The sequence below is a fragment of the Muntiacus reevesi genome, chromosome X, assembly GCF_963930625.1.
Source record: "Muntiacus reevesi chromosome X, mMunRee1.1, whole genome shotgun sequence".
NCBI lineage: Eukaryota > Metazoa > Chordata > Mammalia > Artiodactyla > Cervidae > Muntiacus > Muntiacus reevesi.
In genome coordinates this window covers 94782956-94808350 of record NC_089271.1, presented here as the reverse complement: position 1 = coordinate 94808350, position 25395 = coordinate 94782956, and the positions used below count along the sequence as shown (strand labels likewise).

Sequence of the window (25395 nt, the reverse complement as noted above, 5' to 3'; positions counted from 1 at the left end):
TGATGTGTCTTGGGTTCCTGCCCCATTTCAGTGGTGAATTGACAAGTCCAAGAGCAAGGGTCTGAGAAGGGCATCGGGCCCAGTGCTTCAGAACCCTGAGAGGACAAAGTCTGTATTACCTCACCAGGGAAGGCACTGGAAATGGCTGAGGTCCTGGCTGAGAGAACAGGGGATTTAGAACGGATCTCGGGCAAGAGAGAGTGACCATCATTTGTGGTGCAGCCGCTGCTGCAACTGTGAGGGCCCAGCATTTGTTCAGTCTTTCTCTCTGAGCTTCTTCAGGAGAGGAGACCAAGCAGAATCTTCAAAGAACTGTCCTCAGACGAGGTGAACTCTCCAGATGAAGGGAGTGTATGTCAGTGCTGGGAGGGGTGGATTACAGTGGATGCCGTGGTACCACCCAGATCTCCTCCTTGTGACTAGCCCACTCATTTGCCCAGGGCCACCGGTATTGGTAGATGAGGACTGAGAGCAAAAGTCTTCTCCAGAATTGCCCTCCACTGAAGGGAACTGCCTCCCTGAGGGCAGCATGTTGTGAGAGACTACTCATGGGATCAATTTGGGGAGGATACAGTGGCCTGACCCCCTCACCTTGATTATGTTGATCTCTGCAAGGTCTCTCCTTTTGATGTCTGCTTCCTGAAAATGACTATGACCTCCGTGCTCTGAAATGGCACCAGAAGTGAACAAGAGAATGAAATGCAAGGTAGACACAGAGACTTAGCCTTTGGAAGTTGAAATCATGGGCAGGGGTGATCCCTGTGCCCTGTCAGAAGTTCCAGGAGTACGACCCCCAAGTATTTGTGTTGGACTCAGTCACAAAGCCATATCTCAAGGTTTCTGTGCCCTGATGGTTATTTTGTCAAGTCAGATCATCTTCTTCGCCCAGTGAATAAACAGAACAGAACTAGTAAGCATTTACCACTACTATTATGATGAAAGTATTTATGCCTCACACAGTGAGGCAGAGGAGTATGGATGGATGGGCTCCAAGTTAGACATTTTCAACTGGCTTCCTGTTTGCATTTCATGGGGCACAAAGAAGTAGGCTTCAGGTTGAATACCTACAAATGTTAGTATTCCCTGTGACAAGGGATAGGCTGGCTACAGTTAAGCCACTTACAATCAGTCTCCTATTTGCTCTCTGAAATGAATGAAACAGTAGAAACAGCATAAATAGGCAGTGTTTGTCTCTTATAAATACCTAAAGGTAGCAGTCATGGCAAGGACAAAGAGGGGCAAAACTCTGAGTAAAGGATAAAGGAATCTCTACTCCCCCATCTTTTGGGACATGTGAAAAAAGGCTTCTTGTGGGTCAAAAGTCAAGGGATAATGCCAGACCATAATGAGTCTTGCTCCTCCCAGAAACCTTCACTTTGAGATCCATCTTGGCTGAGGGGTGTGTGTATGAATGCAGGGGAGTATCCCAAGGTAGGTCAGGTGTGGAAAAAGAAACCAGATAATTGGCCTGAAAGAAGACAAAAATCCAGAAGCTGCATGTTCTGTGCAGGCAACTGCCTTATATAAATGACTTTTCTGACTCTTGACTGTGCTCCTGCTCACCAGGTGTGACATCCATACTCTTTCTCTCCAAGACTGCATCTCTGCCTTGCTTCCATCTCAACTAACAAACCATTTCTTTATGTGCTCTCCCACTTGCTGGGCTATGTCTCTAATAATATGTACCTGCATTTACAGTTTCTGTCTCTGTCATAAATGAATTTGTCACTGGAGGCAATGATCCATGAAAAAAATAGCTTTCAGGCTCTAGCCTTTGCTAGTATGGTGGCTAGGATTCCTGGCTCTCATCCAGGCTACCCAGGTTTAATTCCTGGGCAGGGGATTAAAATCTCACTTCACACAACCGCTCACTGTTGCCTCATGACATCAGTGCCACTGGAAGGAGCCCAGGTCCTCACCTTGGCCCTGAATGGACAGGCCTGGACAGAGCTTCCATCAGTCAGTCAGGCAGGAGCTTTTCCTGCTTCTTGGGAGCTCAGTCCCATGGATGTGGCACCACCTGCATCCAGAATATCTTTCCACTCCACCCCAGATATCAGGACAAATGGAATGATTTTTTTTCCCCAAACAACGTGCTACTGTTATTTATAGGAAAGATTTTTTTTTCTGTCTTTCTATTTAAATTGGTGCATTGATCATGTAATTTATTATCAAACTGTTGTAGGTTTACCTAGGATCCCATGTTCCCTGCAGGCAGCTTCCAGGAAGCAGAAGGAGAAGAGATGTGAACAAGGACCTGGAGTCTCTCCCCTGCCCTGAAATGTACTTGGTGCTCAACAGACAGCAGCCGGTAGGAATAGCTTGTGATGAAGACAATTCCCTTCGTGTGTTGAGGAGTTTCTGAGAAAGCCAGATGACCATTGAATCTCCAACTGTTTCTAGTCACTACTCTGTATTGGCACTTTCAAATGCAAGATCTGATTTAGTTTCCAAGGCTCTTGTGAATGTCAGGGATGGGTCCCCTGACTCCCTCCAGTGTTCTTTCTGCCCTTCCCTCTGCAGTGATGCCAGTGCCCCACAGTCTCAGTGGGCTGAGGATGTGCCCCTTCTTCCTGATGCCATTACAGTCTCCCCCGGGAGTCCCGGCTGCCTCCACACAATGGAACTTGCCTGAGCACCTGCACAGGTGCCCGGAGGCTCCCCGACAGCCATGGCCTTCATGAGGGGGAGGCATCAGAAAAGCGACAGTGAGGGGACAAGGACAGTGGGAATTTTCTTGATAAAATCCAGCTAGGATATGCACAGTGCACCACCCTTCACCTCCAAGGAGGATTCTGAGGTGTGTGAATTCAAATTCAGTACAGATTTTGCCACTGTGGTTTCCATAACCCCTCCTCATCTATGGCTTTAGGGTCTGCCCACCTAGAAAAGCTAATCCATTAGTTTAAGTACACAGCCACCAGTTTCAAAAAAGACAGTCCATTAAAATCCTACCAAGAGTTTGGGGGTGCTTACCAATATTTCTTCAACTGTATTCTCCAAGATTTGAGTAGATTGTGCAGCAAATTAAAGTCCACTCACCCCTCCCCATTTTGAAAACTTTTGGTGTACTTAGATCAAGCAGCATAAAGAAGTGTCTAACTGTTCCTGACCATAGTGTAACTTCCCTTCCTGCCCCAAGAAATTTATCTAGGACAGAAGAGGATCTTCTAATGTGAATGTCCCATTTCAGATTTTCTTCTCACCCATAAGATACTTTGTTTAGCTCTGGCTGCTGCCACCGCCCAGGTTCATTACCATCACCTCTCACAGAATGAACCCAGCTTCCCAAAGTCCCAAAACACCCTGGCTCAGGCACAACACTCGAGTGCTCCTCCTGGACCCTCACCGCCCTTCCCCGGTTGCCTTGTTCTGTGAAACTAGGGGACATCTCTCTACCTTCTTCATGTGACTGCAGCTCTTAAATCATTGCTCTAGGTGTTGGGGAGTCCTGCTTTTCCTAGTGTCCCAACTGCTAACACAGGGCCTTCCACAGAGCACAGGATCCATGAAGGTCTGTGGAATAAATGAGCCACAGCAGGGCACTTATTAAGTCAGATCAGGTGTTTTGTATTTTCTTAAATAATAACTTGAAAAAATCCAATTAAACAGAGATAGTTTAGCTGTATGAAATGACATACAAGGAATATAGAGGAACTTACCTCAAATATATTTAATTTCTCAATTCTTACTAAGCAATATCATATTTCCAAAAGAGTTATATTTCCATTCCATGGAATCTTGACCAGGGTTACAAAATAAAATCAAAGAGTTCACAATCACTTTTACAAAACAGCAAACTTTTTTTCTTGCACTGGGTGAGCACAAACACACTGTGATCAATGTTATTGACATAGTTAGACACTGAAGCTTATTAAGCCTTCTATTAAAACAAATAACATTTGAAAAATTCTTAAAGGAAACAGAAGTGAATCTCCATGTCATTGTAAAGAACATGATCCCAAAGATGCAGCACAGCATTTCCCGCAACTGGCCCAGGCCCTCATGACAGGGAAGGAAGAAGGAAGGATCAGCCTCCCTTCCTTCCTGCAGGACAAGCTGCTGGATGTGGGTCTGGCTGCTGCTCTGGCTCAGAGCCCCTCTTCCTCCTCCCTCACACCTCTGCACAGTGTGATGGGAAGAATCCGGGACCCCTTCCATGGACCCTGTGCAGATAGTCCTTGACTTGCTGCTTGCTGGTCTCTGCATAGGCCCTGGTACCCCACAGGAACTCCTAGTGAGCAGGGTGGCTGTGAGGCACCTGACAGTACTGCAGGTACCCCGCCTGCACCCATATTTGGGTCAGCAGATCCGTGGGCTCCCCATAGACGTAGGGCTGCATCCCAGCAAATGTCCCCATTCTGCTGAGTTCTCCCCAGACTTTCTCCTCACAGACCCGGTCCCCTGCTAGGAGAATCAGGGTCAGGGGGAAACCAGTAAGCCAGCCTTTGGCATACTCTGTCCATCCCTCTGCATGTCATTGAGCGTGAGGCGGCCCAGGGTGGGGATCATGACATAGATGTGCTCTCTATGGTCCACCTCTTCCATATCCAGGCCAAAGATCAACTGCAGGCACTGTGTGGCTTTATGAAAGACCACAGGGAAGTGGGCCTGGTTATCCCTGAGGACTGTATTCAGCATTTCAGCCTGGAAAATCAGCTCCTTGGTGCCATACTTGAGGAACACAATCTCGACTAGATCAGCCACCATCACATTCAGAGTCTGCTTGAGAAAGATCCCTGCATCCACGGTAGCAGAGGAAGATGAGATTGGAGGGGAGGTGGCCAGAGGGGTTGAGGCATCCTCCGCCTCCACCCCCAGGAGCTGCACCTCCACTGGGCCCTGGGCCTGGATTTGGCCCTGAAGGTGTTCCTCAGGAGTGCAAAACTCATTCATTGGGACCACAGGCGTAACAGATGGGGTCTTGTGCCCAGTGGGAGTGTGGCATGGGGGAAATGGAGGACCACTGACCTGGGAAAGAGAGAGTGTAAATGGTCCTAGTTGTGAAACACGCCATGGGTGACTCTGACTGAGGCCACTTTACTGGTCTTCCTTGAGGGCTGCTCTTGGGCATTACAGGGGTGCTCCCCCTTGGTAGTCAGTCCCCTGTCAACTGAGGAAGAGAAATTTTGGCCCAGGGTGCAGCCAGTACAGCCCAAGTTTCTGGGGCTGACAAGGTAGGGGGATTAAGGCATTTTGAGGTGCCCTCTGTTCTGGGATGGGGAGCCCCTGTGCACCATCAGGGCACCCACCTCACCTTGTCTCCCAGCACTGCCTGAACGTCCTCTGCTCCCTGACCTCAGGACATGGGCCTCAGACCTCCGCATTTGCCTCCTGTTTCCTGGAGCCCCTGTGAGACAAATGGAGGGGGCACCTCGGGGGGAGACCATGGCACAGACCTAGGCCTTTTGTGCTGGTAGGAGGGGTTGACTCTGTGAGGTCCCCACAGATCTGGGGTGGGTAGTCCCATTGGGGCTCACGTGTAGTGCTCACTTTTCCACCAGCACGTCCTGGACCTTCCCCTTTGGGGACCTGCAGGGAAATTCAGAACAAGACCCAAATCTGGATAGAAAGCGCTGAGGGGCCCCACATGTGGCCGCACCTGCCTAGGGCATCCCACAGTTCCTAGGCTGGGGAGATGCTCGGTCCTCACCTCTCCTCACGTCCTACTTGGCCTCCAAGCACTGAACACAGGGGCGGGCATCTGCTCAGTCCTTCCTCGGGATCCAGGGAGTCCACCCTCTGCAGAACTGAAGCCTCCGCCCTCCACCCAAACACCTCATCCTAAGGTCCCTAAGACAGAGGTGAATAAACTGCTCACCCTGCTCTGGGGCCTCCATGACCCCCCACAAGAGCAAGGATCCCTCCCTGCCTTGGAGTCTAACACCCTCAGTCTTTCCTCGCGTGGAGCCTAGATTCCAGGCAGGACCCGCGATTGTCCCGTCCGCCATGTTGAAACCCCGCCACTTTCACCAGGTCCCCATAGTCTCTGAGATCCGGATGTCAGGAAATCTTGCTCATGGTTGTCCTTCCCGGGGATTACCAGAGTCCCCTCTATTCTGGGGTCAGGCTCCCCTCCTCCCTCAGTGTCCTCACCTTGACTCCTGGTAGGACCCGGGCACTGTCCTCTCCCTGCCTGAGACCTGACTCCTCACACCAGGTCCCCGGTCTCTCTGAGACCCACATGTCAGGAAGTCAGACAGGCCTAGAGTGCTCTTCTCACCCCAAGGGTTTCCAGGGCCAACTACAGGGGCGGGGATCTGTGGGGTTCTGTCGGTCCTCCCGCAGGGACCCCTCAGTCTTCCTTCAGGCACCTCAACTTGCCTCCAGTCCGGACCTGGGATTCTTGCCTCTCCTGAGCTGAAGCCCCGCCCCTTATACCAGGGCCCCAGTCTCTCCAAGACCCGGGTGTCAGGAAGTCAGACCATGCCTGTTTTGCTCATTCTACCCCACGGTCGCCCTGGACTGATAACAGAGATGGGCTACTCTGAGGCCTCCTCTGATTGCGGTCCACGGTACCCTAGTCCTCCCTCAGGCTCCTCAACTTGACACACCACAGGACCTGGGAATCAGCCCACCTGAGTCCCCGCCCCATGCAAAGTTCCCAGTCTGAGACCTGGATGTCAGGAAGCCTGCCCCCTGTTTCAGGACCCCAGACTACGACCCAGATATAGGGAAGTGAGACCACACATGTTGGGTTCATCCTACCCCAGGGCCACCAAGGACCGACAGCAGCAAAAGGCTTCTCTGAGGTCTCCTCTGATTGGGTTCCAGCATCCTTTCAGTCCTCCCTCAAGATCCTCAACTTTGACAACCTGCTGGTGCTGGAATTCTTCCCTCTGCCCACCTGAGGCTGCTCCCCCATACCAGATCCCCAGTCTCACTGATGCCAAGATGTCAGGAAATATGGTATGTATTCATTTAGTCCAAGTCCTCCCAGAGCCCACTCAATAGTGGGGTCCAGCATCCCCACAATCCTCCCTCAGGGTCCTCACCCAGACTCCCAGTGTCGGGAGTGCCACAAGTTACTGATTCTTCCCTTCTGATGGAAGAGAAGGGAAAACTCATTCTGCCAATACAGCCACTCAATGTGACCACACACTCGCTGAAGAGCCATGCAGGAAGAGGCCTGGGGCACACCACACACACCCGAGTTGCTGACACATGCCAGAAAATGGCCTTCCACAAAGTGTGTCATGTTTCCACTCCACCAACCACAGGCAAGGGTGTCATGTCCTCACACCCTGGCTGGCCCCGAACATCATCATTCGTTGAACCTTTGCCTGCCTGCTGGGTGACAAAGGGTCACACTCTTCACTGGGTCTGGCTTGGTTACAAAGGACCTGGCTGGCCCCAGGGCTTGGCCTTTGCTGTGTCTTCTACTGGGGTATGTGACTGGATCCCAGGCTTGCCCAGTGGCCACCATTCAGTTTCTCAGCCAACCCAACCCCTTCCTCCTGAGAGCCTCCAAATCTCACCTGTGTGGGTGGAATCCCTGAGCAAGAAGTGGCTGCAAGCACTCCTACCACTCAAAGCAGAGGGTGCCTGCTTGGTGGCCAGAGGAGAAAACATTCTTCTGCCTGCTTGACTGGGCATCTTCACCTGCACGAGGACCAGAGCAACAGGGAGAAAGTCACCAGTGACAATACAGCAATCTTGGACAACAAGCCACCATGGTCTTCTCCTTGGCAGAGGCCTCAGACCATGGGGTCCCAGGAGGGCCCAACCAATGAGAAACATACCTGCAGGCCTGCAGCACAGAAACCATCCTCCAGGAGTGATGGTGATTTACAGCCCAGGAGACACTCCCCAAAGAACAAGAGAAAATGACTCCTCCCCTCACACTGCCACTCTGGAAGGATCTGGGGGCCCCACAGTCAGTGTGCCACCCTCCATGGACTCGTGGTTGGTCCCCACCAGGAGGGGAACCGTTAACAAACAACTGAGACCTGCTTGTCAGGGTCAGGCTTGGGTGGGGCTAGTGTGAGGTCATAGTCCAGGGGCATGGTAGGAGGCTGGAGGGCAGGTCTGCTGGCATCCTCCCATGTATGTCCCAGGGCATTGCTGGGACCCACACGTGGAAGGAAAGCGGGCTGGGACTGTGGCCGTGGAGGGGGCCAGAATGTCTGGCTTGGCTCCCTGGCAGGCACTCCTGGAAACCCCCACCTGGAGGTACCCGTGACGCACGAGGTACCCTCCCACCTTTCTGCAAGCAGAGTGAGTTGCGGGTGCTTTGGGATGACTGGGCGGTGGCTACCAGTCAGAACTGTGGTCCACCACTGGGACCGAGACCTCTGACAGCACTGGCTGACAGCCCACAAACACCGACACCCGTCATTTCCGGTGCATATGGCTTCCCTTACTCACGTAGGCACACAGATATGCAGGCACACAGTTATGTTGACACGCACGTAGCTCGTATGAACAAAGGCGCATTCCTTCGCTGGCCCTGTTTGCTAGGAGACAAACTAAGATCCGTCACGCTCTGAGGCGCCTAGAAGGTCAGGCCTGGAGGAGCCTCGAGAAAGGCTTCCTGGAGCAAGATTGGGAGCAGGACACGGAAGTGAGGGAGGAGGCTCGAGGAGCAGGGCTAGGAGTCTGGGGCTGAAGTGTGGGAAAGACCTGGGTGAGGAGAAGCTTCTAGCGAAGGAGGTGGGGCAGGGCAGGGCTGGGCCTGGAAGGGGCCTGGGGTGTGGCAAGGCGGGGCTGGGATGGGGCTGGAGCCAAGGTGGAGCCACCTGAGGTGGGGAGGGGCTGACAGGGATGGAGCTGTGGGCCCGGGGAACCCATGGGGAGTAGGACTGTTCAGCTTCATGGTGGAGGCCAGACTATCCTTTTCAGCCCTTGCCATAGGCGTCCAGTCCATGAGACTCGGCGAGAGTCAAAGTGACCATGACCCAGTGTCCTCAGTGACTGCATCTGAGCTTCAGAGTGGACCCCAGGGGCCAGGGAAACAGGGAGAGGGGCGGCTTCTGGGCAGAGTTCCCCATCTCTAGACTGAAAGCCCAGGTTTGCTCCCTTCCAAGCCACCCTGGGACTGCTGGCTCAGTGCTGAGCAACAGTCTTATCTGTTTATTTGCAGGTGTGAAGGAAAATCCTCACTGTGTTTCCTGCTGCCCCTGCGACCTGAGATGTCTCAGAGACAGGCAACTTCACCTTCAAAACTGTTTCCTCTCCTCGTCCTCTCATCTGGAGGCTCAGCCCACCCAGGGAAGCCACCTGACTTGGCTCCTGACCACCACCCTGCCTGCTGTGTCCCTGTTTCCCAAGTGTCTGATCACAGTAAATGCTCCTCTTCCTGTCCCCATTGCTACTAGCTGAGCTCAGGCCTTGTGGCCTGGGGCCAGTGCTGTCAGCCTAGGCCCCTCCAACAGCTTGGACCCCTCCTCTCTCTCCTCCTCCAGCTGCTGTTGCACACACCATCGATTCTGTGTCACACCACATGCACATCTGTCTTCAACCCCAGATGAAAAGCACAGTGGAGCCAAATCTTGTTTAAGCCCCAACCTGTCCGTGGTGCCCTGGGGGGCTTCCGGTGGTCCCAGGTCTCCTTCCTCATTACCCAACACCCTGGGTGGCTGTGCTGGCCCTGCAGTCTGTGCAGAGCTCATCAGGGACCCCAAACTTTGCCATGCAGTTCTCTCTCTGGACCACTGGCTCCTCTTGTCCTGACAACCTACTGTCCTCCATCCAGGCACGACTGTAACATCCCTTTTCTGTCTGCCCGAGTGTCAGGCGCTCTCATCTAGGAGTTCTGGGGCACCCTGCATCTTTCTGCTGCTACCTTTGCCCCCACTCTTCCTCCCAGGCTGTGCCTGCTGTGCATGAGTCCGGAACCTCGAGGGACACTGGGTCCCAGGAAGGCGGGTTGGGTGTCTCACTGGTTCCCATTAGCCAGGTACCCATGCAACTGCTGCCATGGAAATGTTGAGTTGGAGCAGTGCTTTCCCTTTGAGCAGGCAGACTGCTTTCTCCTTGCACAGAGTTGCTTCCTCCCAGCCACGACTTGTGGGGCAGAGGCTGCCTCCTGGATTTGAGGCCTTAGCACTGCAGAGACCGGAGCAATCACCACACCCAACTCCCTCATGCTGGTGCCCCCCTCCTCGCCCCAAGAGTGGTTACCAGCTATCTCCAGACACTCCAGAACCTCCTGGTAGTGGTTTCAGTTCATGAGGGAAAGTCCTGTGAATGGTGGGCCGCTGCTGTTCCTCCAAATCCTGGCTTTGAACTAGACCTTGCCCAGTGAACTGGAGACCTATGGCGTGTGGCTGCTGATAGGGGCAGCTGTGAGGACCTGCTTCATGGCATTTCTCCACACCCATCCCTTATCTGCTGCTGGTCCCAGCTTTCTTCACATGTCCAGAAATGTGAGCTGAGCCCCAGGGAGTGCTGCCTCCTATCTGGCCTGGGTCTCTGAGGCTTGGTGTGGGTTCCACTTTGCTCCTGCTCTGCATTTGCAGGCAGCACTGACCTGGGACGGACTTGACCCAGATTCTCGGGTTCTCTCCTGTGCTCCTTGGCTGATGTGGTTTCCTCTCTGAAATGCCTGTTGCCCATTTCTCCACTGAGCTGTGTGTCCTTTCTGTGCTGAGTTGTGGGCACCTCTTTCGGGATCTGGACATTCATCCCGTCCTGGTGTTTGTATTGCAGATTCATCCTCTTCTGTTTGCAGACTAGCAATGGACTCAGTATTCACCTGGTCTCTTGGAGCTGTAAGTGCCCTACCGGTCAGCACATGTCCATCAGGCACTCCCACTGGGGGCTGCCACCCATCCCCAGGCTTGGCAGTTGGGGCGAGCAGTCCCTGAGGAGACGCTGCCCTGGAGTCCAGCACTCTGCCCATGAGAGAAGGCTCCTTCATATCCGTGTCAGTCCCTCAGTCCCAGCCTAGCTTTAGCTCTGGGCCTTGGACACTTGCATGCGAGACAAGCCCAGGGGCAGCTGTGTAGCTCTGGGAGGTCAGCCAGACCTACTTCCCCTCTGTCCAAAGGGCAGCTACCATTGACTGTACCCCTCTCCATATGGCCCAGATGGAGGGCCAGCCTGAGAACAGGACACATTTCTGATTTCATCTCAGTTCTGCTGCATATCTTTGAGAGGACGCAGCACACACGGGACCTGCGGACACGGATTGCCACTCTGCTGCCACTGCTCAGGGTACTGACTGTCCAGGAGATGGGGCACCACCCAGGGGGGCCGAGGGAGCTTCTGTGAGACTCTGGCACTGCCCTGCTCACACTCACATCATGGGCCTTTATATCGTATCTGACACAGGGAGATACTGGTTTCCATATGTCCATCACTCCTATGCTCTGGGGTCTATGTGCTCTTCACTGTCATCCATCTGGGCAGGTTCGCCATGACCTGGGTGCCACACCTGCCAGCACTGGAGGGGGCTTCTGGACACCAGGCTGTGGCCTACTGAACAGATCCAGCAGGTTAGTTTGTGAGATTGAGGACCGGGGAGGGTGGAAATGAGTGTGCATTGCCATCCCATACCCATGGTGAGAGGACTTCAATGAGTGGACTCTCTTGTTCTCGGTGAGAGCCCCGTCTGGCTACCCTTTGAGTGCTTGTGTGCCCACCGTGGTGACTTGGCCAAACCCAGAGAGGGTGTGAGAAGTCAGGAGCAGAGGACGCCCGTGAGGTGCCACCAGAGGTGTGAAGGTTCTCCAGTTCATGAGTGGGGCATGTATCACCCCCCGCCTTTTCTGTGTGTTTCTCTTTTACTCGCTGGAATTCATTCAGGTTTTCCATTTGGCTTTACCATCTTTCCCTCACATCACATGTTCCCCAGGTTCTGAAGGACTCAACAGATGTCTCACTAAGCCCCGCACCTGGTTGTGGGGGACACTGCATTCCAGGCTCTCCCAGCTCAAGAATGACTGATGAATCCTCGGGACTGGCCCTGTGTTCCCTGAAACTTGACCCCCTGTGCCCAGAAACCCCAGCCCAGAGGGTCATCCCAAAGCAGCCGCAGAGTCAGAGTTAAGGAGTCTCTCACGTCAGTGTCAATGTGACACTCTGTTTGGCAACCCCCACTCCTCTGGTGGTCCCACCTCCCTGCGTGGGTTCACATCTCAGGGCCCAAGGTCCCTTTGGAAGTGGCTGGGGTCATTCCTATGTCTGTTTGCTGTGGAGTGTTGGTGTCCTTCTCTTGGGGACCCGCCCCATCCCTGTTCCTCACTTCCAGACCTCAGAACTGGCTCGGAGGCCAAACCTGGGCAAGGGATCTTGACCCATTTGCTGGGGTGGCTGCCCTTGGCCTCAGCGTCATTTTGGACTGTATCTAGGTTAGCTGCCCACCTATCAAGCCTCCCAGAGGCTGCACTGTATTGACCACTTGCCTTGCTCTGTGAGTCCAGCCTTCCTGGGAGGCGGCCACCCTTATCATGGTCCCTGGCTCCTGGCTCAGTGCGACCTTGTGCCCTCTGCTACAGTCCCTGGGCAGCAGGGATGAGGGGAGGGGGTGTCATCCATCTCTTCCATCACCAGGCCTGACAAGACCAGTCTGTGTTGCACAGTGACTTCGCTCTGCCTGGCGGCCCAGCAGTAGGTGACCAGCTCTTCCCATGGTTCCTTGGGTCTCATGCTGGCAGTGCTGTGGGTCCTGCCATAGGCTGTGGTGGCCAGCTCCCCTGCTTCCTGGGATGGAGATACCTGTGAGGGAGGACTCTGGCCCAGTTAGCTCCCTTGGAGTTGGGGGGGGGGGTCACCATTTCTTTATGGGGTTGGCTGCTGCTGCAGGCTCAGAAGTTCTCAGACATCTGGGATGTCCCGGTCTTCTGGGGCCTGGCTCCCAGTCTCCCTGGCCTTCGTGTCAAGGATGCATGTTTTCCCCAGAAGACATCTGATGCCACCAGGTCAGGCCTGCCTTAGTGGAATGTTCAGTGTCTTTGAGGTTCAACCATTTCTGTTGAATCCTGGGCCAATGTTTGTTCACTGCCTGAAGCTTTGTAATCTACCAGGGACACCCTGCCCCACCGCTTGGTTCTGACTGTTCTTCACCATAAGCTGGTCATCCCCCTGCAGAAAGCAAAGCAAAGAAGTCTCTTCCATCTATTCCTCCCACAATTCACACGCCTGGATCTTCTCACTTGCATTGGAATTCCTCTTCCCTTACCAGCCTGGCAAAAGGTCTAGCAGCTGGGCTGTGGCCTTGAGCCCAGGGCTGAGTGCACACTGACTACCCCCAGGATGGTTCCTCATAACCAGTGGGGCAGGGGATGTCAACCCTGTTCCAAGGCCTCATCTCACCACCTCTCCTGAGACCTCCCCAGGGCCAGCCTTCTTAGGATGGGTCCTTCATGAGGCTGTTCCCATGAGGGAGGGAGGTGTTGGTGCAGGAGGCTGGCTGGGGACTCACCACCAAGGGGACATGGAGCAGTCAGGGTCGGACAGGGTATCCCTTTACCTGTGATGTTGAACTGACATTTCCTGCCAGCCCGTCGTGAGGTGCAGAGCACAGACAGTCATTGGAGGTGTCCACAGTGGGCCCCGGTGGTCAAGCCTTCACAGTGCCTGAGGCCTCATGATCATTATTGAACAAGTGGGAGAACTAACACCAGGAATTGGTGCCTGAGTGGTGGCTATGTGTACACAGAGAACGCCAAGTGCCTTTGCTTGGGTGGCACCATGCTCTGCCCTACACGCAGCCTGGTGGGAGGGGCTCTTGGTGTCTTTTGAATCAGACAACTGCTGGGTTGGGGAGGAGAACTACTTTCAGTGTGCTGGCCACCTGGCCATGTGCTAGCCCCGGTGTAATCACAGTCTGATGAGAGAGGGCAGTTCTGGGTGCCAGCCCTCACAAGGCAAAGTGCATTAAAGTCCAAGGACACCTGTCGTGCAAGAGGCTCCTCCACCATGCAGGGCATCAGGTATCCACTCACCCACGCATCACTCAGGGCTCAGGGTGGAGAGGCTGGAGCACATCTTCCAGGCAAACCAGTAAAGAGCAGAGCCTGCAATGAGGCAGGTTGTGGATCATGAAGAGTGGGGAACCAGACCCTGACTCATATCAAGGGACCATGGAGGGCTTTTTAGATGGGAGGCCATCTGGGCTGGGTCTTGTAGTGAAGAGGGTCTCCTTGGCTGGAAATGGTGGAAGGGCCCCCAGAAGGGAAAGGCTACCCAGTCCAGTATTCTGACTTTCATCACTTTCACATGGTTGATTAACAATGTTGTGTCTGTTTCTGGTTTACAGCCATGTGACTCATTTTATATATATATAATATAATATATATTTCATATATAAATATATAGAAATATTATTATAATATAATATAAATATTATATATATAATATATATTTATATTATATATAATATATACATAATAAATATATATATATAAAACACTTCCAGATTCTTTTCCATTGTAGGTTATTGTAGATATATAGTTCCCTGTTCTATATAATAGGACCTTATTCATATATTTTATATATTGTTGTTCAGTTGCTCAGTCATGTTCGAATTTGTGACCCCATGGACTGCAGCATTGTAGGCTTCCCTTGTCTTTCACTCTCAGAGTTTGCTCAAACTCATGTCCATTGAGTTCGTGATGCCATCCAATCATCTCATCCTCTAGCACCCTCTTCTTCTGTCTTCAGTCTTTCCCAGCATCAGGTTCTTTTCCAGTAAGTTGGCTCCTCACATCAGGTGGCCAAAATATTGGAGCTTCAGCTTTAGCATCAGTCTTTCCAATGAATATTCAGGCTTGATTTCTTTAGAATTGACTGACTTGGTCTCCTTGCTGTCCACAGGACTCTCAAGAGTCTTCTCCAGCATGACATAAGTACTATTTTATACATAGTAGTGTGTATCTGTGAACCCCAAACTCCTAATTTATCACTTCTCCTGCTTTTCCCCTCTGGTAACCAAAAGTTTCTTCTCTGAGTTGATTTCTGGTTTGCAGATAATTTCAGTTGTATCATCTTTTTAGATTTCATCAATAAGTGATATCATAGAATATTTGTCTTTCTCTTTCTGACATACTCCATTTAGTACAACAATCCCTAGGTCCACCCATGTTTCCACAAGTGGTATTACTTCATTATTTTTCAAGGCTGAGCAGTATTCTGTGTGTGTGTGTGTGTGTGTGTGTGTGTGTATGTACCACATCATCTTTATCCATTTATCTGTTGATGGGCATTTACATTGCTTCCATATCTTGGGTATTGCAAATAGTGCTGCAATGAACATTGAGATGCATGTATCTTTTCAAACAAGGGTTTCTGTCTTTTCCAGGTATAAAGGAGTGGGATTCCTGGATCATATGGTAGTTTTGTCTGTAGTTGTTTAAGGAACTGCCATACTGTTCTTCATATTGAGTGTACCAATCTACTTTTCCACCAACAGTATACAAGGGTTCCCTTTTCTGTGCACCCTCTCCAGAATTTATCCTTTGTAGATTTTTTTGGTGATGGCCATTCTTTCCAGTGTAAGATGATACTTCATTGGAGTTTTGATTTGCATTTGTCTAATAATAAAGAATGTTGAGCATCTTTTCATGTGCCTTTTGGACATCTGTGTCTTCTTTGGAGAGATGTCTATTCAAGTGTTCTGACCATTTTATGATTGGGTTGTCTTTTTTTTTTTTTCTTTTTTGCAGTATCAGTTTTAATTAAAAGTGGTTAGTAATAAGCACTTCCATGGCAGAAAGCTCCAGGCAGTCCTTGGAGAGTCTGACTATAAAAATGAGGTGTTAAACCTAATATGCCAATATATTGTAAAGTATTTCTTTTCCTTTTCCTCCTCTGACCGTTTCTGCCTTCTTAATCTTTCTAACTTTCTCAAGGCATGGAGATGTTAGATACTTAGCAATGGATATTAAAATGGATTCTTAACTCTCATTACCACAAAGATATAGCAACTGAATTTGCATGTTCTGTTCCTTGAGCTTATAGCAGGAGCCCAGGCATTGGCACAGAAACCCATTAGTTGTATCCCACGGGTCTGTGAGGGTAGATGGCTCCTTTTTTGTGTGAATGTGTTTCCATATAGCTCATAGGCTGGGCCAATGCATAGGGCACACAGAGGGGCTGCCTTTTTGTGCTCATGATGCAAATGACATGATCCAGAGCCTGGGCTTTGGGATCCAGGGACCTGGGTTAGGACATCAGCTCTTCTCTTGCTGTGTAGCCTTGGCACTTAGTATCTCTGGGTGTCTCTCTCCTCTGTTAAAAACCAGGTAACACAAAATGCCACTCATGTCACAGGGCTTTTCCAGGGCACAGCCTTGGACGTGTTGTCTCCCACTGGGGCTCAGGGTCTGTCTTTGCTTCTACTTCTGCAGTTGAGAGTTTATTCCAGAAACACTGCCTCTGAAGATTTTTCTTGATTCCCAGGCTTTGCAAATTTCAGAATTCTCTAACAGTGTTCAAGGGACTATAATGTGATCTTGGTAAAATTTCCCTTATACTATTTGGAAGATCTCAGTTGTGCATGTATAAAATGAGATGACTGGTCCAAAACAGTAATTTTCCAACCTTTTTGTCAATGGGATATCTGACGGAGGTGGGGTTGGGTGGGGTTCAGCCTCCCAAACAGATCAGAGGCAGGCTGCTCAGCTGAAACGAGGCCTGCTACCCATCCCCCTTCTTCCTAATCTCTTCCTGGCTCACACCTCATAATAGGCCTCCCAAAGTGTACCACAGAACACAGTTTGAAAACCAGTGATCTAGATCTCAGATTTCAGTGTGCTTTCAGATCACTCAGTGGTCTTGTCAAATGTGGCTTCTGATTCAGATGTTCTGAGGTGAACCTGAGAATCTGTGCTTCTGACCAGATCCCAGTTGATAACTAAGTGTCTGGTCCATAGATAGCATTTGAAAAGCAAGGGTCTGAACACAGACTGTCTTTGACCTTTCACATCCTTCGATTCGGAGTTCTTAATGTTATTCTGACTGTGTCATAAAATAAAATTCTGTGTTGAATGAATGTTTCTATTAAGGGCAAAATCCTCAACTATACAGATGTGCAAATTGACCTGGGATATGAAGGAGAAAGAATGCATTTTTTTCTCAACTGTGAGTGTCTGAAACATGTGTAAAATATTCTCTGAACAACACATTTTGGGTTAAGAAGCTGTTGCACTTTGTTAAGAAGAGTTGCACTTTGATTTGTTTGTAGTCTGGATCATAGTGAAAGTGTTAGTCAATGAGTCATGTCAGACTCTTTGCGACCCCATGGACTGTAATCCGCCAGGCTTCTCTGTCCATGGAATTTGCCAGGCAAGTATACTGGAGTGGGTAGCCATTCCTTTCTCCATGGGATCTTCCTGACCCAGGGATCAAACCTGGGTCTTCTGCATTACAGGCAGATTCTTTACCATCTGAGCCACAAGGTAATGTAATGCATACTTTTCTAAGGGAATTTCTAATGGAAACAAGTGACTTGCTTTCAGAGCCTGGCTGAGGACTGTCTCCAAAATCTAGGTCTAAGTGAAGGTTCAGAATCCTGGACAGCTGTTCATGTGTCTGGCATTCATGTACTTTCTTGATAATCTTAAGGACGTGGCATCGAGAAAGATACCTTCATGTAAGTGGCCTCTGTCCTTTCTGTCCATTGCTGAGTTGAGTGGTTGAGTGTTCACTGTTGATAGAGTGTTCTGTCTTCTGCACTGTGTTGGGACTCCTCCTGTGTGTATCCAGAAGACTGGATGCTTTGACAGTCTGTAGGGCTTTGCTTGTCAGTCTGTGTTTGTTTCAGTTCAGTAACTTCATGGCTAAGGTGGGAAACCCACTTTAGCAAGGAGACAAAAGCCCAGTTGCTAGAGTAGCCAGTGTGTTGAAATGTCATGCATCCTTTGTGGAACTTGGCAGAATACTGTGACTCTGTAATATTGCCTGAGCCCTTCATTAAGAAGGATGAGCACTTTCACATGGGGTGGAGGTGGCATGTGCACCATCTGAGGAAGCGAGGTGAGACTGAATGCCAGGAAGGCTGGATCCAAACAGAGGTGTTCCTTTGGTGGTCAGTCGGGGAGGAGAACAGTCTAGTCGATGTGTGTTCCCAAAACTTGTCAATGGGCTACTTTAGCACCAGGCACCTGGGAAGCACAGATGGAGTGTACCCAACCGCCCCCTCCTCCAGACGCGGACAGTCTGGTGGACTGGTCCATCAATAGTTCTGTCAATGACCAGCGGTCACCTTCCTTCCTTCTTTGATCCCCTCTCTCTCTGGTGTGTGAGCAACTCCTTGGTGCCTGGCATGGGGTCTATAAACGTGGAGAAGATGGGGAACTTGCTGAGAAGCCACAGACAGTCGGACAACACAAGGCACCTTAAGAAAGACTCAGCTTCTAGAATCTGGAATCTCTGAGGAGGGATGCCTAGGATGGTGGCCCTGGTGCCATGGAGCGTAGTGTGTTTCTGAGGTACTGATCCAAAGTGCATTGCCTTCCCATCATGTCCCCAGAGCATTCAGATCACCACAGGTACATGTGGGCCCTCCACATGTGTGCCTGAGCCTTCCTTGTACGCCTTCAACGAAGCATGAGGTTCTCTTTTCCCAGCCACCCCTGTCCCACTCAGTTCCTCCTGGCATAATATCAGCAGTTAGGAGTAGAGGAGTCTCAGATAGAAGCCTTAAGAAGTTTCTGGAAGAATACCCTGTTCGTCCACTGTTTCCTGAGCTCTCTTAAATCCGGGGCTCTTGGTGACATGACACAAGCAGATTCTAATCCCTCTCCAGCCCCTGCCACTCAGGCCACCTTGGTAGTGTAACCACAAAAATCCTAAAACACAGCTTTCCCGGAAGTGACCCCTGACTCCCACATTTCTTGTTTGAATACCTGCAACTTTCTGGCCTCATCTTGCCCATCTGTCAAATGAAGTCAATGAAAACAGTTCTGGGCCCAGGCTCAGCCATCGCTCTCCATGCTTCTCGGAGCTCTGACCCCCACCATGGGCCTTCCTCCTTTCCTTGTAGCAGCACTTCCCCCTGCCTCCTAGATGGTCATGGCCAGGCCTCCACTCCCACAGCCTGACTCCCAGGTGCCCAGCCCTCAACACTGCTGCTCAATGCAGATCCCTCCCTCCTCACTTCCTGTGTCCTCCTGAAACTTCCGGGGCTGACTTTAGAATCGTTCCTTCCTCCCCACAACCTTCCAGAAACCTCTCTATAGTACTCTTTTTGTGAAAGGTTACCTTGGGTGATTTGTGTGTGTGTGTCTGTGTGCACACACAACTTTCCAAAACCCTTTCTATAGTACTCTTTTTGTGTAAGGATACCTTGGTCGGTTTCTGTGTGTGTGTGTGTTGTGTGTGTGTGCATGTGCGTGCATACACTGTTACCCCAGCTACACCACAGGCCCTCTGAGGATAAAGACTCTGCCCAGTTTACCTTGGTACCGTCCTCAGAGCTGCCTCTGCCAGATTAGAGACTTATTAGGTGCTGACTGTTGGCTTCGAGTCACTTAGCAGTCATCAACTCTGCTGTACCACTCTGGACTCAGCTGGTGATGCGATGGGCCATGCCCAGGTGTCAGTGTGTGTGAGGTGGGTAAGCAAGGCAAGTATGTCAGCAATCTCATTGGATGCAGGACCACTCTTTGTAGAAACATCTGAAGTGCTAGAATGCCTGTCCCTGTGAGAAGAGGGAGGCGGGCTCTGAGTGGTACACTGCAGCGTGGGTGGGGTGTGGATGGTAGCGAGACAGAAGTCCACCCCCAAGGGGCGAGTCCTGACTCCTACACTAGTGACTTGCTCCCTGTCCCCATAGAGGGTGGGGCCTGGAACATGAGACCTAGGAGGTCCTTTCAAGCTCGATACACATTGAATGCTATGACTGTACCATCTGGAAATTCAGTCTTGACAGACTCAGAGGGTTGTCTTTCTCAGCCGTCTTTTTGATTTCTGTGTTACTTGATTCTGTGCTGGCCCAGCATGTTTTGTCTCTGATGCTGGTTCAAGAAGCCCGCCTCCCCTAACGTGCTTCCTCTTCCTACACTCTGTCTACCCAATATCATGCCAGGTTTCTCGCCTCAGTCATGGAGGAAAGACAGCTCTGGACATTGGGTCCTTGTTTGGTGTCCCAGCTCAACCTGTTGTTTCATTCCTTAGGTCACATGCTAATCACTCACTCCCAGGTACTTTTTATTTTTTATTTTTTGAGCCCTCAATAAATGTAGATATCTTTTTAAAAAAAAATTTTTACTTATTTCTTTTGGCCCTGCTATGAGAAATGTGGAATCTCAGTTCCCTGGCCAGGGATCAAACCCAGGTCCCCTGCAACAGAAGCGAGGAGTCAACCACTGGACCACCAGAGAAGCCCCACACTCCCAGGTACTTTTGCATTCTGGTTATCTGAAATTCATCATGATTGCCTTATCTTTACTTTTGGATAGGTACCTTCCTGCCTTCTGCCTTGTTATCTGAGTCCCAAGCCTTTTCTTAGTGTTTCATTTCTCTTCTGTAAGTCTCTGAACCAGACAGAGATGAACAGTGAAGCTAATGAACTATAAGATTAACCTTCAGAGTCATTGGCATTTCCAGAACTGGAAGGAGCCCTAGCATTATGGTACATGCAAGTAGTCTGGTTTGTAAAATCAATGAAAGGTGGTTTAACCACAGTTGGTTCAAGGCATCTCTGTGTCCATTCTGCTGCCTCCATCACTCTTGCTCTTGTATTGGGTGGCTATACAGTGACCCTGGGCATATTTGGAATCTGGCTAAGGGGAGATTAAATCAGGTTAAAGTAGTTTGGACTTGGAGAAACATATTTCATGGGCTCCCAACCAATTCTATACACATTCAAGTTATTCTTAGCAGTCCTGTATTGAAATAGCTTCCAGGAATACTCAAACTTACCGTACCTGTGCACAGCATCAGGACAAGAGGTGAGAGGCTGGAGGGAACATTGTGATGTGTTCACCCAGTGAAGAGGGTGACCCTTTGTCACCCAGCAGGTGGACAGAGGTTCAGTCAGATGATGATGTTTGGGGACAGGCAGTGCGTGAGGACATGGCACTCTTGTCTGTGGTTGGGGGAGTGGACACGGGGGAGCCTTTGCAGAAGGCCGTTTGCTGGCATGTGTCAGCACCTCAGGTGTGTGCCCTGTGCCCCGGGCCTGCTCCTGCGTGGTTCTTCAGTCAGTGAGTGTGTGGTCATGTCAAGTGGCTGTATTGGCAGAATGAGTTTTCCCTTTCCTTCCATCAGGGCGAAGGGTAACTTGTGGGACCCCCGACACTAGGAGGTGTAAACAGACACCATGTAAAAGGGTGAAAACAGACACATGAAGTTGTGCAGATGTGGAGGAGAGTGCCCAAGGTGCTGAGAGTGGGGAAGTCATCCACCCCACTGCCCCCTTGCCCCTGTGGAGAGATGTCTGGACAGGGCTGACCTTCTGTCTCCAATTGCCCACAGTCGTTTCAGGGTCCAGGCTGGGTGGCTCAGCTACATACCGTGTTGGTTCAGGAGGTCAGCAGCCGAGGTCAAAGTGTCAGCTGACGTTGGCTCATTTGTGGGCTGTGGGGAGAGTCTGTCCCATCTCTCCCCCATCACTTCCAGGACATTGCTGGCCATGGTGGGCATGTCTGGAATTGGAGAGCTCTGCCTTCCTCTTCACCCTGAGTTTCCCCATGTGCCTGTCTAACAGTATCCTTTGTATGGGGACAGCTGTCCTATTAGAGGCCTGTCCATCCTAAAGAGCTCACTAGACCCCCATCAGCTCTGTGAAGACCTTTCCTTTGTCTATAAGGTCATACCGAGGTACTTGGGATTGAGGCTCCAGCACCTGACACGATGTGACTCCTCACACCCTACAAAGGCTCTGAGGGAGGAACACACTGGAATGTTCCAAAGATGGAAGGATGGCTTTCATGGCTACTGGGGGTGAATCCAAGGTAGGAGCCAGATCACGTGGGCCTCGTGGGCCTGTGAGAACTGTGGCTGTGCTGTGCTAGGGGAAGGAGAGGCCTGGGTGGCCCTGGGCTGGGTGCCTCTGGGACCTTGTTCCCGTCCTCAAACCACATGCAAACAGAGGCTTCCTGAGAGGTGCTTAAACCCTTCTGAGGTTCAGGCCTGTGGCTCTGCTTCACTGCCTCCACACCCCTCCAGTGAACAGGGACCCCCCTCCAGGTACAGGGAAAGAAGTGAGGATGGGAGTGTGTGGTCAGGTCCCCTGCAGCCATGGGCTGTCTCTCTATCCCTCGGCACCTCCTTAGGCATGGAATGAGGTGACAGTAACCTGTCAGGTTATTTGAGGTTTAAATTCTGTGATCCCTGCATGGGTCCATCCCAGGCCCTGGTGATGACATGGAGCACACCCATCCCAGTAGTTCCTGCTCTCCTTAGTTCTTTCTCTAAGCTCTGGGCAAGGACTGAAGCATCTGCTGACAGTCAAGGCCGTGATGTGGGAAGGGTTTTGAGGAAGGTGGCTCCAAAAGTTGTGGGGAAGACTCTTGGCAGGGCCGTCTGAGGTCCAGAGCAGCCACAGGACCGAGGCCAGATTGGTAAGCATGGATCTGCCCTCAGCAGCCCTGAACTAAGATGGGGGATCTACAGAGCATGGGCAGGGATGAGGCCAGGACCTGAGGGCTGGGGTGGGGTAGGGGGTGGGAAACTGAGGACTGTGCCTGTCTGTGCTGGGGGAGGACCAGAGCCCGGCCACTGGGCTGTGAAGCCAGGGGAGCCACCCTCTGTCCTCAGTGCTCCCAGGGTTTCGAGTCCCTCTGTCTTGGATCTCACCTCGTGCCTCTCTCCCCCTGTCCTGCCCTCCTTCCTGACCTCCCCACAGGCTGCATGTGACAGACAGGTCCTCTGAATCAAAACACCCTGTCAGCAGACCTTGTGGAGATGGACAGAAGGAGCCAGCCCTCTGTGACTGTCCCCATTTCTGTGTCAGCAGGCTTGGAGGATGCTCAGGCATGTTGGGCTGAGGTCCGGCTCAGGGCTGTGAACTTGGCTGTGAACTCTGTGTCAGGCTCCTGACCTTTGTGGCTCTGTGTTTCTGCAGCCACGTGAGGCCCTGGGAGATGAAATTTGGCTGTCTGTCCATCTGACTGCCTTATGCGTGTTTTGTCTTAAACAGATGTGGTGGCAGCCCATGCTATGCAGACCCGGCATTGTACCCTGGCCGTCCACCTCAGGCACAGGGACTAGGAGGTCACAGCTTGGCGGGAGCTGCTGGAGCAGAGGCTGGGGATGATACTCGCCCAGATCCAGGCCTTACTGCAGGACGTGGACAAGTTCGGCCACAGAGTGATCATGGGCAAGTAATGCCCTGCCCCGCGCTGCTCACACGGCCCCCGGTGATGCCCTGGATCTCAGCTGGGTTGTGCTTTTTGTTTTCTGTTTTAACCAGTTGGTGAAGAGGGGTGGGGCTGAAGTTTGTTCAGAGGGGCAGCGAGGGTCCCTGAACTGGGAGATGGCCACAGGAGGTGCCTGACCACCACTCTGGGCCTCAGTTCCCTTTTGTGTTCTGAGAGGTAGAGGCTGGTCCAGGTATGCACCTGCCACTTGTCTTTGTGTCTGTATGTGTGTGTGGGTGTGTCCACATGTGTGTGTATGTGTGCCCAGCAGAGACCATGAGAGGCAACACAGCATCCAGCCTGGGTTTTCATCCCCACTGCCTGCAGCAGGCCCTGAGCAAGTCCCAGGACTCCCCAGGGATGCGGCCCCATAGCAACACCTCTCTTGGTGAGTTGCTTGGGGACCCGATGCTAGCAGGCTCCCCGCTGGGGCCATCCTGCTCTGTCCCTGTGGCCTGCAGTGGGCAGACTGAGAGCTGCCCATGGCCTGGTGAGTTCCTAGAGCACCAGGCCTCTCCCTTTCGTTTCGCTCCCTCCCTCGCTTGGCTTTGCCCAGAATTCTGCCATAAGGGTGGTATCATCTGCATATCTGAGTTTATTAATATTTCTCCTGGCAATCTTGATTACAGCTCATGTTTCATCCAGCCCAGTACACATGATGTACTCTGCATATAAGTTAAATAAGCAGGATGACAATATACAGCCTTGATAAAATCCTCTGCTAGTTTTGAACCAGTCTGTTGTTACATGTCGAGGTCTAGCTCTTGCTTATTGACCTGCATACAAGTTTCTCGGGAGGCAAGGAAGGTGGTCTGGTATTCCCATCTCTTTAAGAATTTTCTGTAGTTTGTTGTGATCCACACAGTCAAAAGCTTTATGACATGGTCAATGAAGCAGAAGCAAATGCTTTTCTACAATTCTCTTGCTTATTCTATGATCCAACATATTGTGGCCATTTGATCTCTGGTTCTTCTGCTTTTTTTGAATCCAGCTTGTACATCTGGAAGTTTTCAGTTCACATACTATTGAAGCTTAGCTTGAAGGATTTTGAGCATTTTAAGCATTACCTTTCTAACATGTGAAATGAGCACAATTGTGCACTAGTTAGAACTTTCCATGCCATTGCCCTTCTTTGGGATTGGAATGAAAACTGACCTTTCCCAGTCCTGTGGCCACTGCTAAGATTTCCAAATTTGCTGGCATATAGAGTGCAGCACTTTCACAGCATCATCTTTTAAGATTGAAACAGCTCAGCTGGAATTCCATCACCTCCACTAGCTTTGTTTGTAGTGATGATTCCTAAGGCCCACCTGACTTCGAATTCCATGATGTCTGGCTCTGGTTAATGATCACACCATTGTGATTATCTGGGTCATTAAGATGTTTTGTATAGTTCTTCCGTATATTCTTCCTACCTCTTCTTAATCTCTTCTGCTTCTATTAGGTCTTTCCGATTTATGCATTTCATGTTTTAATACAATAGAGCTAATATTTACTGAAAGGTAAGGCTGATCTTATTGCAGGTGATCCTCACATCCTGAACTGAGATACCAAGGAACTCATGAAAGGTCTCTTCCAAATAAAGACAGCAGTTAAAGTTCCACCTATTCGTTTTTTGCCTGTAATTGTTTGCTTGAGCCTGGTAAAAACACTGCTTTCGTTCTTAACAGAAATTTTACAAATCTAAGTGATGAATATGCTCATTACTCTCTGTCATAGGCTGATTTATGTGCACCCTCCAAATTCACATGTTGAGGCTCTAACCCCAGCACTTCAAAATCTGCTTCTGTTTGAAGATAGGGACTTTAAAAAAAGGTAATTAAGGATCAGTGAGGTCATATGAGTCAACCCTAATTCATTCCGATTGTGGTTCTTATAAGAAGATGAAGCTTGGAGACATAAAGGGACTCAGGGTTGGGCATGCACAGAGAAGGTGCCATCTGAAGACTCAGGATGGAGACCACCATCTACAAGCCAAGAAGAGAGTCTTCAGGAGAAACCTGACTTGCTGACACCTTAATCTTGGACTTCCAGCCTTCAGAACTGTCAGAAAATGAATTTCTGGGACTTTCCTGGTAGCTGAGTAGTACAGAACCCGCCTGCTAATGCAGAAGACACAGGTTCAATCCCTGATCTGAGAAGATCC

At 50.8% G+C, this 25395-nt stretch overlaps 1 pseudogene; it reads right to left on the bottom strand.

Annotated features, from left to right (window-relative positions):
- Positions 1 to 4114: 4114 nt before the first annotated feature.
- Positions 4115 to 6186, bottom strand: LOC136154585 (melanoma-associated antigen 9-like; annotated as a pseudogene).
- Between the last annotated feature and the right edge of the window lie 19209 nt (positions 6187 to 25395).